A 14,611-nucleotide genomic window follows, 5' to 3' on the forward strand; every position below is an offset into this window, starting at 1 on the left:
CCATCGCAGTAATAACAACCACTAATCACACGGAGCAGAGGACAGGCCCAGCGGCCAGCCGCTCTCACAGTGGGGCTCTCTCGTGCAACAGCCGGATGCATATAAATTAAGGCTAATGTTTAAAAAAAGTAGCCTGCAAGGGAAGCGCGACTCTAGATGCGCGGTAAAGGCGCAGCCCTGCAATATACTTGCCCACGCCACTGCTGCTGTAGAAGGGCATCAACCAGAGCGGTGGTCGACAACCAAAATAACAAGAAGAGACAAATATTCTTGGTTCTTTCGGTAAAGTCACGTAGAAGGGAAACAATAATATATATTTAAAATTTTAAATACAAATATATTTTTTCTTATTTAAAAATAAATAAATAAAACCCACACATATTTACTAAATATATATTTTTATTATTTCATTGTTACGTGACTTTACCGAAAGAACCAACAATATGAATCCCTGCAGTGACGAAAGCTTGACATCAAAAGGAAGAGACAAATGTATTTTCTTTAGAATTCGGTAAAAGAAAAACAACTCAACGTGTCGAGAGTGACAATGGTGAATGCGAGACGGTGGGGTCCTTAATGAATAACGTCACGGGGCAGTGCTCCAAGAGCCGCATGCGGCTCCGGAGACGCAGGGTTGCCGACCTCTGAACTTTGAGGGAGATCTGAAGCCCCTCCCCCCTCCGGGGTATTTCGCCGATTTTATTCCACGCTGGCCGGACGCCTTGGAAGAGGTACGCTCGGCATGCGTTCATATATACCAACAACAAAAAACACCAACAATGACGCTCTACCCCAAAAGCGTTTATATTACCAGATAACGTTGCTTTAATCGCGTTGTAAACGCATCTGCGGGCATGTTTATGGGGGTAAGAACACACGGATGGGCGACGGCACAAGATCACCCGTCGTGCGTTACAGACAGTAGGAGGTCGCCGGCGCCAAGTGCTGTCAGCGAGCGCCTATTAAGGCCGCGACGGCAAGCGGTGGGGAGGTGAGGTGTGGACGGCACCGCGCCAGGCCGCAAGCGTTGGCGTGCCTCCCAAGCGCTGATGTTCACACACCGCGCCAAGCACCCAGTTAAGGCCTGCGATGACATAGAGGAAGCCCAGAATGGGTTGGGATTTTTGTGTTTGCTTTGCCAATTAAGTTACATCTTTGCTGGGAATCGAATCCAGGATGCCGACCGAGTGGCGTTCTTCAAACACACGCACGCGCTCACGCACTCGCACGCACATCAGAGAGACAATGACATTGGAGACAGAGAAATAACATCTCGGACTCATGGCACTAGGAGGGATGATCCGGACCGCAGTCGCGAAACTGACGAGGGAGATTGAACATATACAGTACATTCATTAGGGGCCGTCCATAAATGACGTCACGTACCTAGGGGGGGGGGGGGGTCAGACATTTGTGACGATGTGTGACGAGGGGGGGGGGCGGGTTGAGAAATGTGACGTCACATCAAAATGCGCAACTTTAAATGAATATAGACAACACGTTCTACTTATATGATATTCTTGGTTCTTTCGGTAAAGTCACGTTGAAGGGAAACAATAAAAGAATACAAAACCAATGCCGCTGGTTTTCACACCTGATGGTGACTGCTTGTGTTGCAGTCGAAACGTCGTGAGGATTGTATTGTTATATATATATATATTTTTATTATTTTATTGTTTCCCTTCAACGTGACTTTACCGAAAGAACAAAGAATATGAATCACTGCAGTCACGAAAGCTTTAAATCAAAATTTTACAATCTACTTTATTCATTTTTTTCCTACAACATCAGAGTGCAGCGCCACATTAAATACGCACTACAATGACACTATTTTATAGCGATTTGAAGCATGTTTGATCTTTTTTTTTTGGGGGGGGCAGAGCTTTGTGACGTCATATTTGAGGGGGGTCTGACTTTTTGTGACGCCGTGTGACGAGGGGGGGGGGTCAAAATCGTCAAAAATCGCTTGACGTCATTTATGGACGGTCCCTTACAGAAATCCCGCGGATTTTTTGTAAGCGGGGTTGAGTAAATCTGTAGAAGTAACCACATTTCCGCGTGTCCACAAACACGTGGCAGAGTTAGCAGTCATCCAAAGATAATATTGATGTATGCTGCTGCTGCTGATGATGATGATAATAATTGCAGAATTGAAAACCCTGCGTAGCTTTTGACCAATCCATACTTAAACCTCATTAGAGCAAAGTACGCGAATGCAGGATTTATGTTTCGGATTTATAATTCGTTTCCTTCGGGTTAGATGGTCTCGTGTACAGTGCCAATGTTTAACTGTAAATCGCCAACCACCCAATAGAGCGCAAATAAATGGAGGTGTCACCTGGGCTAATATTGTTTGTGCAATTTGACAATCGTCACATCTTACTTGCCTGTCACCATTCCTCCTCGTCTTGCGGATTTGCTGATAAGCCAAATATGTTGTCCTATTTGCACATGACGCGGTAACTTAACTTAACTGCCTCTGTCGGGTGGTGAAGGGTTTTATATCTAAATATATTATGTAAATCATGATACACTACACGATCAAACCCCAAGTAAATTAATAATCAATCTTAACATTTGGTCGTGAGAGCCTATATGAAACATTAAGGATGTATATTGATATTCAGAATGTAGGGGCGTGCATTGTTCATGTGCCGTTTATAACAATTAAATAGCGACCAATGATAGCTGTATCCCAAATCTCTCGTGGGGTGGCCAATATAACCCCAATGTTATAGCGACTTTATGTCCGCGATTGCTGGGAAATCAGGGGCGTAGATTTGTGTACGTCCGTCGAACATCTTTCGCGCCGTACGTAGCCAACCGTGCTAATTGGTGGTGCGGATATTCTGGACCGCAATAAGTTTCAAAATGAAAAAAAAACCGTCTGCGTCTCAGGGCGAGGGCTTTCTTTAATTAGCTGCAGTCGTAATAATTGTTGCGCGACTCCGCTCTGGGCCAATTGGGCCCACCCCGTGTTTTCCACAGCCACCAATGAGTGAGAGGTGCTGTCCGCGGTGCTGAAAGTGTAGTAGGGTGAGAGGGGGCTTTTCTGTTGTTGTTGTGACTCGAGTTTACGCCCGCCGGCAAGAGGATGGATCGCCATTAATTAATTATTTCAGATGTATAGGTACTGCGGGTGCAGTCAATTCCACGTGTCGCCGCTATAATTGTGAAGTAGCCGCAGTGTGTGTGTGTGTGTTTGCGCGCGCATGTATCTATGCGAGTGTCTTTTGTGATGCGTTTGTGCTCATGTTTGTGTGCAGGGTAGTGATGGGGAGCGGACCCCCCTAATGGAACATCTTCGCCGGTTAGAAACATTTAGGCTAGCCTGCCTACGATCCATCCTGGGTTTAACCAGGCTGGATTGTGTGAGGAGCTCACAAATTCTTGAAAGATCTGGGCAAGGTCCCATCGGTGAGCTCCAACAGGCAAAGCTGCGTTGGCTGGGTCATGTAGCCCGCATGCCCAGCTTTTGTTCGGGCGGATCGAGGGGGCTAAACGGGCGCGGCACGGGCTAGAGAAGAGATGGAGTGATGTGGTACAGGAGGACGTGGACTTGCCGATGACTGGTACCAGCGGTGTCAAGATTGGCCTCTGTGGAGGAGGCTCGTGAAGGACGCTACTGGGCAGTTGGAGGCAGTCGCCCTCAAACAACAAAGGAGGGTGGAGGAGCGACGCTCACAACAACGAGCGGAGCGCCGGGTGGCTAAAGCACAGCAGGTTGGCACAGTAGGGGGCACAGGTGGTGCATCAGCCAGTCATCTCAGTCAGTCGACCCGTGGCACCTGGGTCTGCCCCGTGACCTCCTGCCAGCGGGCGTTCGACACTTCACGTGGCCTCAAGGTGCACATGGCCTGGCACAAGCGTCGTGGTGACGTCACCGCCACTTAGTGGCGAATGGCGGTTGTTGTTGTTGATGGGGAGCAGTGGCGTAATCGGTAGCGCACCACGTTACGAACCTGGCGACCTGAGTAAGATTTCCGCTCACGGTCAACACCAGTGACGATTATTTGAACCGGTCCTGGGCCTCTCCTAGGTCAAATGAGAACCTGGTGCGTTGTGTAAACATCACCGCTCGGGAGAAAAACGCGGCCGGGCCTGGTGTTAGCTGCCCATCGCTTCGTGTACCGTGCTTGCTTTCATAGGTGCTCGCTGACAGCACTTTCCCCAAACAGCCTGTTAAAGGTTACATGGAGAACCGTTGTCTTTATACATAATATGTGGGCATGCGGTGTATGTATGTGTTTGGAAACTGCGTGTGTGTGGATGTGTAAAACCTGAGACCGGGCACAGTACCAGGCGAGGGATCACCTCCCAATCGAATAGCTGAAGGAGGGCACCGATTGCGCGTGGTCTGTCGTGCATGACATCATTACAACTGCTTGGGCCACTGGGCGATTCCACGGAATTGGAAGGATGCCCTGGTGGCCCCTCCTTTATAAGACATTGGACGGCACTGATTGTAACAGCTATCGGGGCATCTCCCTTCTCGGCGTTCTGGGCAAGGTCTCAGCGTTACCAGAGGAGAAGCGTGCGGAGCCCCAATGTGGTATCAGGCAGGGGACAGTCTGTCTGCTACAGCGTAAGTGTAAGGAATTTGAACACGACCTACATCCCCGCTTTATTGATCGAGTCAAGGCCTACGATATCATCAGGAAGCCAGGGCTTTTGGCCGTTCCACGTTCTTTTGGGGATCCTGACCCTCTGCCCACGATCATTAAGAACCTTAATAATGGTGGGCAGGCCCGGGTTAAGCTACGTGGCCGAGAGTCAGAACCATCCCCCCTTCACCTTGAAGGTCCTCTGACCCCAACACTTATCGAACATTGTTTTTGACTACATACTTCAAGAATACTGCCTCGGCTGTACTAGGGGAGTCTGTACCTGTGTCACAAGTCTAACAATTCTAGAACATCGTTGTAATATATAGTAATCACTCAGCCATTCATTCACCGACCAACTACCTCTATCTTAACAAATAACCACAACTTTTGTAATATATATAATTTAGGCAACACATTTTGGTATGTACCACTGTATGAACACACACGCACTGGATAAGCTGCCCTGTTTATTTGCCTTGGACGCAAACGAACGTTCATTTTCATCTCAACTTCACCTGCCCTCCTCTCCCCATCACAAAGCACGTGCGTTATATTGAATAAAAACAAACAATTCTGGAGCTGTTCAGATTATGAGTACAATGCGAATACCCTGGACTGTCTAAGAGCACGCAACCATAATGCACCCTAACGAGACAGAGTGTCGCAGATGTTGCAATTGCTACAACATTCACTCAATGCACATTTATTTTTTCTTCAGACGCTTGATGTTAACATCGCGCGTTCTCTGTGCTCTCCGACGCTAACACAGAATGCGCTGCATGAACACAGACGAAGAACACGCGGGGTACGAGTAAACGTGTTCCTTTCACCGACACAATTACCATGTCAATGGGCACCTCGATCTCTCCCACGGACCAACATAATCTTGATTTATTCTGGAGGTATCTGACGAGGCATGAAGTTCGTTTATATCCTGTAACAACCCAACAGATGGCACGGAGAAAGGACGAAAGTGAGAATCGATATATTAAACTAGGTTCTCGATTTTTCATATTGTCTATTCAGATATTGGCAAAGTGGGGGAAAGTTAAGCTGGAGGCGATACCAGCTGCCCAATGTTTGATTAGTGCTCTCCACCATGCATAGCTAATGCAGCATACTAATAATAATATTTATCCAGGGCAGCCTCGCTGAGTCTCAGGATTATTTTTCAGGAGGCTCCTGCTGCATTTGCGATACATGTATATGTTTCAAATTCTAATTTTACCAGGTAAGGTCCACTGAGCTATGTAGTTCTTTTTTGAGAAGCGACCAGGCCATAAATAGTAGCTCAACGAAGTGGCTTATCGTGCGGAAATGTAAAGCGGCCAATGACGTTTGGCCAGTTCGCACGAATGAGTGGTTGGGTTCATGTGGGAGGAGATTGGGGAACCCGTAGAAACACCCGCCACGCGTGCGAAGGGGTGACACCACAATGCTATCCACTCATTCAAAAACCTACTTGCTGTACTGCCTATAGAGAGAGCCCCTTTGTAACCGTCTGTTGGTGCAAGTGATGTGAGTGAGCATCTATGAAAGCCGGGACGTCAGTGATGATGTTTACACACCGCACGAGGTACACAATTAAGGCTGAGTCAACCTAGGGGAGGGAGACCTAGGACAGGTTCAGTTATTTGCCACCGTTATTGGTCGGGGATCGAACCCGGCTTGTGGGGTTCATAGCACCACACGGTGACCACTCCGCTCACCACAATCATGCTCACAAAAACAAAGATTCTCCCGTAAAGCCTGAATAGCCTGTTGGGGCAAACGCTGTTAGGGAATAGCACTACGAAGGCCGGCACGGCACACGAAGGGGTGGGTGGCCAGCACCACGCCCGACCGCCTTTGTCTCCCCCAGCGGCGATGTTTACCACACACAGCACCGGGTACTTACTCGCGGCCGAGTCGCTCTCTCACGCACGCAGGTACGCAGGCGCCGCGTCCTCTCACACAGAGACCCCACACCAATAATTTACCAGACACGCAGACACACACACACACACACCGAGACCGCCGACTCCCACGAGCGTCTCGTCTCCGCCACAGCTGGCCTTTAAAGCGGCATCTTCTCTCGGCACGTAATGAATACCGCGCGTCTCGTGGCGTTCGCCCGCAGACGACGCGCGGTCGCACGCAGGCAGGTGCCGGCTGCACGCGTGGGGTACAGCTGTATTATAAACGAGTTATTTCTGCCCGGTCATTAGTTAGGGTGGAGTGGAAAGGATATTTGTCACAGCCGGGAGTAGCACGCCGACTGTGTTTCCCCTCCCGTATCCTACTTGGGCTGGGGTTTCTCTATATTATAAAGCTGCCCATGATGGTTGCTCGATGGAGCGAGATGGATGTGTGTGTGTGTGTGTGTTACCTGTTGTGCAGTAAAGGACACCTTGAGACGTTATGCAAAACATTCAGGAATGGGACCTTGGCAATGCTACCGCAATGCAGTACCCGGTGCTGTGTGTGGTTACCTGCATTGCGGAATAAATACACCGTTGTGGAAGTGTAATAATAATTACAGCTTATATATAGCACCTTTCATAAAATCTCAACGCGCTTTATATAATAAGCGGGGGTGGGGCTAAGAAATGTCTAAGTAAACAAATAAATAGCCTCAATATATTTATGATAAAAATAGAAAACGCCTTCTGAAAGACACATTAGTTTAGGCCAAATCGAACTCCCTGACACCTCTAGGCAGAGCGTTCCACAGGCCAGGTGCCAAGGGACCGAGGGCCCAGAGAGTTCCACAGTCCAGGTGCCTAGGGACCGAGGGCCCAGAGAGTTCCACAGTCCAAGTGCCACGGGACCAAGGGCCCAGAGAGTTCCACAGTCCAGGTGCCACGGGACCAAGGGCCCAGAGAGTTCCACAGTCCAGGTGCCACGGGACCAAGGGCCCAGAGAGTTCCGCATATATTTTTTGGCACCTGTCGTGACGGGTACTGAAAGATCCCACCATGTCCGTCCAGTGCTCGCTGAGCTGCATTGGATTCCGGTTTTTCGAACGAATACATTGAGGTCGCACTCATTGCACACAGAGTGCTCGTGAAATATCTTAAATGGCAAATTTGTTAATAATGCTTTGTTAATAATGCTACTAGTTTAAGAGGACAACACATACACGGTGTAATGTTAAGTTTGTTGCTGAGTTGCATAGGATCCACTTGGGCTCACGCTGATGATGAGCAGTCTTGTATTAGCGGGTGACTGTTCATGACGATGATCATCGTGGTAAAATATATGTGCATTATCCCATCAACGCCTGTGACCAAATCACCCCCACTACACCGGATCTCATCAGCTCTGTGTAAGCTAAGCAGAGGGTTGAGCCTGGTTAATAGGCGGATGGGTGACCATCACCAGGGCTTGCAGTCGCGTTGTACGTTCGGACTGCGAGGTGGCCAATAGATTGGTGTATGGCAACGGAATATTGCATCTATCTGTGCGGAGCTGTGAGTGCGCGTCCCTCGGATGGGTGCTGGGGGGTTTCTCCAGTCACGCCGATGGCCTTGCACGAGACGTCAACCGCTCGCGAGTGGAATTGACCGAACGTCTCAATTGTTTTAACAATAAACACCTGTAAAGGGGCGGTCGCGCGGATCAGTGAGACCTCTCTGGATAAAGCACCGGAATTCGATTTATTTACGTTCGTATTTATTATTAACACGACACAGCCTATCCCACTGTGCGGGCCAACCGAAGGGTTAAGCGACATAATCACCGCTCCCGGAGGTTAACGCGCGCGTGTGGATACTAAAGTCTCAGCGGAGGCTCTTGCCTCGGTAAACAACGTGAAGGGTAAAGGTGCAGCTCTGCAATTGATTGCTCACGCCACTGCTGGCGGGTGGGTAGAGCCTAGACTCGAGGGAGATGATAGAGAGAGAGAGAGGGGGAGGGAGGGAGCTGACCAGACGTCTGGCCAGCTCACCAACCACACTGCACGCGCTGTGCCGACGGACTATCTGCAGTGTAAGTCCTTTATACTGCTGCCTGCTCGGTCTACCAGAGGTGCAGAGAGGGAGGGGGGGGTAAGAGACTTGCCCATCATTTCAATTTGCCGCGACGGGAGATCGCAGGTCCCAGTGTGGTAACCATCTCACCACAGTAGCATTCCCGGGTGAATGAATTTATTTCGCGTATCTAGTCCTGTGTATTTGTGAAATGCACTGTGTACCTACATCGATAAAACTAACACGTGCACACCTCTTGGTCGCCACCAGACTGACTCAACAAGAATTATACCATTACAACAATAATTCTGAATGACGATGTATTAAAGCAAACACCGAACGTTGGACAAACATTCGGCCAACGACGGCACGATGGTTCCAACCACGTGCGAACGTTGAGCCAACGTTGGCACGTGTGCTGGGCATATTTGATGAAGCACGAATAATGCATCCATTCACAAGGCTGTATGATTAAGATACGTTGTATTACAGTACAGCAAGAAGGTTATCAGACAGGATATGTGTGTGTCTCGTCACAGTATTATCACAGTATTATTGCCTCTTACGGAGAGCTTTTTCCCCCCCGGAGACTCCAGTTTTCTGTGAGATTAATGTTGATAAAAAAAACCCCAGCACCATAACATCAATCTCAATGCGGTCCACGGGTGGCCATAATAAACGCTCGCTAAGCGCTGCATCTCGAAAGTCGCTTCCAAGAGGATCCTCCATTCGGATGTTTGGCCAGTACGTTTAATGAGCGTGCACGGGAAGACATGAGAGAGAACCCGTTAAAAAAAAAAACACCCCAACAAAGCATACGAGGGGATAACAGCCAACGACTCGGAGCCCCATGCCTACAAATACGTACGGAGCCAACCCTGGCGACGGTCGACCATCACACCGAGTAGCCAGGCTCAAACCGACGGCATCAAGCGCCTTCACGTTGTGCTTTGGACGCAGGCACTTGCGTATAGAGACGAGATACGTGTTCACAGAGGCTCACATGTTGGCTAGGCTTGCCGAGGTTGCTCCGACCACTGATGATGACGATGATGCTGCGTGTTGCTAATGATGACAATGAGGATGCTTTGTGATAATAATGATGATGTATGATGCTAATGGTGATTATAATAATTAATGCTGGGTAATGGTGATTGTGATAATACATGCTGCTAATTCTAATTATAACCACGCATTCTGATAAAGACTGATGATGATTGTGATGATGCATTCTGATAATGATTATGATCATACGTGCTGCTCAAGATAATGATCGTACATGTTATAACGACGGTGATCATAATGCATGTTGCGGGCTATCACACCGATTATGATGATACCTGCTGCTGCGAATGAAGATTACGGGATGATGAATGCTGAACTTATTTCGCACACCGTACGTAGCCAACTGCGCTTATCGGAGGTGCGTGCCGCCTTACGCTTCAGAGAGGCAAAGCACGCGCGCGTGTTCGGCTGAGGCCCACTTATAATTATCTGGGCTTGCCGAGACCGCCGCAGATCAGGCCGGGGCACAAGACATTATTGCAGCCGTGTGCGCTTCTCTTATTGGCGGCGCGCGTGATTGAGTGGCAGAAGAAAGACCTCGGGACGCCCACGCGACGCATCGGATCTGTGCGATTTTTTTCCTTGATATTTTATTTTTTTTAGAAGGGAAAAAAACCAGGAATTCTTCCTCCTCCACCTCCTCCTCCTCTAGCGCGTTCCCCCCCCCCCCCCCCCCCCCCCGTCGACATGACACGGCGAGACTAATGAGCGCTGGGCGTGACAGCTGGATCGAGACGGGGGCCGCGAGGGCGCCGAACGCGGGGTCGGGAAAGTTTCGCCCCTCCCCCGGATTGACCGCCGACGCGCGCCACGGGGCGAGTGAGCGAAACGCACTGCGCTGCTGTTGATGCTGCTGTTGCTGCTGTTGCTTTGCTTTTTAATCTGATGTTGCTGCTGTTGTTGCTGCTGATGTTGCTTTGCTTTTTAATCTGATGTTGTTGCTGTTGCTGCTGCTGATGTTGCTTTTGCTGATGTTGCCGCTGATGTTGCTATTGCTGATGTTGCTATTGCTGATGTTGCTATTGCTGGTGTTGCTATTGCTGATGTTGCTATTGCTGGTGTTGCTGCTGTTGCTGCTGATGTTGCTTTTGCTGATGTTGCTGCTGCTGTTGCTATTGCTGATGTTGCTATTGCTGATGTTGCTATTGCTGATGTTGCTATTGCTGGTGTTGCTATTGCTGATGTTGCTATTGCTGGTGTTGCTATTGCTGGTGTTGCTATTGCTGATGTTGCTGCTTCTGTTGCTGCTGATGTTGCTTTTGCTGATGTTGCTGCTGTTGCTATTGCTGATGTTGCTATTGCTGATGTTGCTATTGCTGGTGTTGCTATTGCTGGTGTTGCTATTGCTGATGTTGCTATTGCTGGTGTTGCTGCTGCTGTTGCTGCTGATGTTGCTTTTGCTGATGTTGCTGCTGCTGTTGCTATTGCTGATGTTGCTATTGCTGATGTTGCTATTGGTGATGTTGCTATTGCTGGTGTTGCTATTGCTGGTGTTGCTATTGCTGATGTTGCTATTGCTGGTGTTGCTGCTGCTATCAGCGCTACCTACGACCAACGCTGCTACTGGCGGTTCCGGGAAGACGCGTGGAGAGAATTCATAATTCTCGTTCGTGTCATAGGTGTAATCAGCAGATGTATGCATCGTCACAATCATGGTAGTCATCGTCATTATCATCAGCGGCGTGCATCATCACAATCACCAGCAACATTAGCGTCATCACTATCATCACAATTCACGCGTTTATCGTTGTTTCGTGTGTGCATCATTATCAGCAGCAGTAAGGCATAATCATTTTTTGTATGTATGTTGAATTTCCTTCGCACCGTACGCAGCCAACCATGCTAATCAGAGGTGCGGTGGAAGAACAACAAACTAAACACAAAAAGCAGTTCGGAAGATGTGAGTTTTCAATCTAGATTTAAAAGTTGTTTCTAATATCGGGAGGAAGAGCATCCCAGACGGCCGGAGGCATTACATATACTGTATTCATTATCACCATCATCATCATCGTCCTAATCAACAGCACCATATTACATAACAATCATCATCATCATCATCCAAACGCCTGTAGGTATCATCATCGTCATGATCACGAGCCGTGAGTTGTGGTCTATCCACTGCTGGATGAAGCCCGTCGCATCCCACGGCCAATCAGAAGTCTCTTTTCACGAAGGTTATGCGTTAGGATTTTTTGTTTACAAATTCCATTGCAGCGTGTGCTTTGCTTTGTGGGTGGAAAGTAGAGTATGCGGATGGGACAACATTCACAGGTCTGCACAGCCGGGTTCATTGACCCAATTGCTTCACTACCATCTTGCAGGCCAGGCCGCCTTGCATCCCAGCGGGTTTGTGAGCCTCGTCAATCTCTGGTTGATCCACCAACCCTTAACTCCAAAGCGTTCGATGGTGGGTAGACGACAGTTAACAGACACACACATGTGCTGTCAGGCTGTATTTACATGCAGTCTAACTGCAGGATATTTATGATTGGAATTATGAAATATTCGAGATGTCTGTCTTATAGAGGGGAATGTCATCTCTCGTATTTGATCAAAAAAATCATTTTACTATTACCCTATCTCCTTGTCTCGTTATCTCGGAGAGAGATGCCACCGTGACTTTTACAATTCTGATACTTTAATGCGTTACGCCGAAGCCGCGTGCATTGAACGTGCCAATCAAAGTCGTCGCGGCAGAATTTGTGTTGTGGAATACAAAATGATTAGGGGACGGGGAGCGGTGGCGCACCGCCGCTGTGGACCCGGCGACTTCCCAGATGCGATTCTCGGCCACGGCTCGTAGCGGTGGCAAGTGGCAGAAGATCTAAAACGCGCACTGACCGGCGTGGTCAAGTGCCTGTGTGGTCAAGATAAGATAAAGATCACCCCGTATCGTCTTCACGTAAGTTTGGAGCAAGCGCTCTTCGCGAACAGCATGTATGAAGGTCGGTGCAGCACACGAGGGGGTGGGTGTCCAGCGCCACGCCCGGCCGCCTTTGTATCCCCATTGGCTGACCTACGGTGTGGTCAAACAACCCATATACCCGACACGATGTGTGTGTTTGGGGGGGGGGGGGGGAAGAAAGCGGGATTCATCCAGCAGTCAATTTACAAAGGGCTCTTGTACACGTATGGGCATTACTAAGCGTAATAGCACAAGAATCGTGGTGTCTCATTATTAGAAGCAAGTGACGGACATTCCACGTGGCTATGATGGGCCCAGTATTGCTTTTTTTGTAAAAGCCTCGCCAGCACAACGCCCGACCGTCTTTGTCTCCCCAGTGCTGATGTTTACACATTGCAGCAGGGGTATTTACAGCTGAGATGACTAAAGCGGAAGGAAAATAGACCGGTACGGATATCTATCACTCGCCACTGATGTCAGCCGTGACCGAGAATTGAATTCAGGTCGCGGCTGGGACTTGTTTGCACTTTTGCACGCACGACCTCCCGCAACACCGTTAAATACAGGGTGATTCAAAAAATTGTTAACACCTGCATGGGCCTATTGTTTTTAATGGAAAAAGAATGGACAATACACTGTAGCGTGATAATAAATGTATGTGAATGGCTTAAAAAAGTCAAAGTCTCCACTTGTTCGCCATCGTTGTCAACGCGTGCCTGGAATATTCTCCAGGTGGCCTCCGGAGCCCCGAAGCACGTTTCTTTCGGTATTGTTGCAAATTCTCGGAAGTGTTAACATTCTTTTGAAGCAACCTGTATATCGACATCCCAAATTTAATCGTGTCATATATTTATTATATTGGCTGCACAAACACACAGAGACAAAGAAAGCGCTGATAGCGAGCATATATGGAAGCTGGCACTGCACACGAGCGGGTGGGTGAGCTCGACCGCATTTGTATCGTCGCATCAGATACATAATCTGAATATTGATTTATCCCGAAAGAATCCGATAGGCGATACGGTTCTTTTTCACAGATCTCCAGTACTTATTTTAGTCTGCCTAGGGGAGGCCCAGGCCCGGTTTAGATACTCGTCACAGGTGTTGGCCATGCATGTATGTATGTAGAACCTCTTTCGCACCGTACGTGAGCGGGTTCGGAGTGCAGCGCGCTATTCGCTACGACACTACCGCCCTACGCCACTAAGTGGCGGCGACGTCACCACAGCGCTCGTGCCATGCTCGGTGCAAAGACAAAGCACCCCCGTGTAGCCTTAACAGACTGTTGAGGTGAGTGCTGTCAGCGAGCACCTATGAAGGCCGGAACGACACACAAGGGGGTGGGTGGCCAACACCACGCCCGGCCGCCTTTGCTTCCCCAAGGGTGATGTTCACACCTCGCACCAGTTACTAATTTGAGGCTGAGTCGACCTAGGGGAGGCCCAGGACCGGTTCAGATAATCGTCACTGGTGTTGGCCGTGAGCGGGAATCGAACTCGGGTCGCCAGGTTCATAGCGCAGCGTAGCGCTAACCGCTACACCACCGCTCCCCACTCACAGATACACACAGACACACACACACTCACAGACACACTCACACACACACTCACAGACACACACTCACAGACACACACTCACACACACACACGCCGGCGCGTGCACGCAAATGCAGCGCAGACTGAATTCGTTGCATCGCCCGCGTCGTATCAACTAAAATGACTTCTGGGGAAATAAACTGACACTGAAATTTAAAAAAAAACAGCTGACTTAGTTGCGGGACCCTCTGATTGCAATGCGCGGGCAACTCGAGATGGATGCGCTCGTCGCGACCTGTTGCTATTTATACCGCGACGCGAGCTAAGTGCGTGCTCGGGGCTCCACGTGAAACCACCCCGACGACCTGCGGACGATTTTGGAGGAGCAACGCGACTGCTACAGCAGCGAATAAAATAAATAACACTCGCCACCATCGTCATATTAGCAGTAGTAGTAATAATAGAAAAAATAACACATGCTGCCGCTATCGAACGGGATCGTGCGCGTCGGAGCGCCGAGCTCAAAGTCGCATCAAGGCCAAATGCTGC

The sequence above is a fragment of the Petromyzon marinus genome, chromosome 25 (genome assembly GCF_048934315.1).
Source record: "Petromyzon marinus isolate PM22_M1 ecotype Great Lakes invasive population chromosome 25, UKy_Petmar_22M1.pri1.0, whole genome shotgun sequence".
Lineage (NCBI taxonomy): Eukaryota > Metazoa > Chordata > Hyperoartia > Petromyzontiformes > Petromyzontidae > Petromyzon > Petromyzon marinus.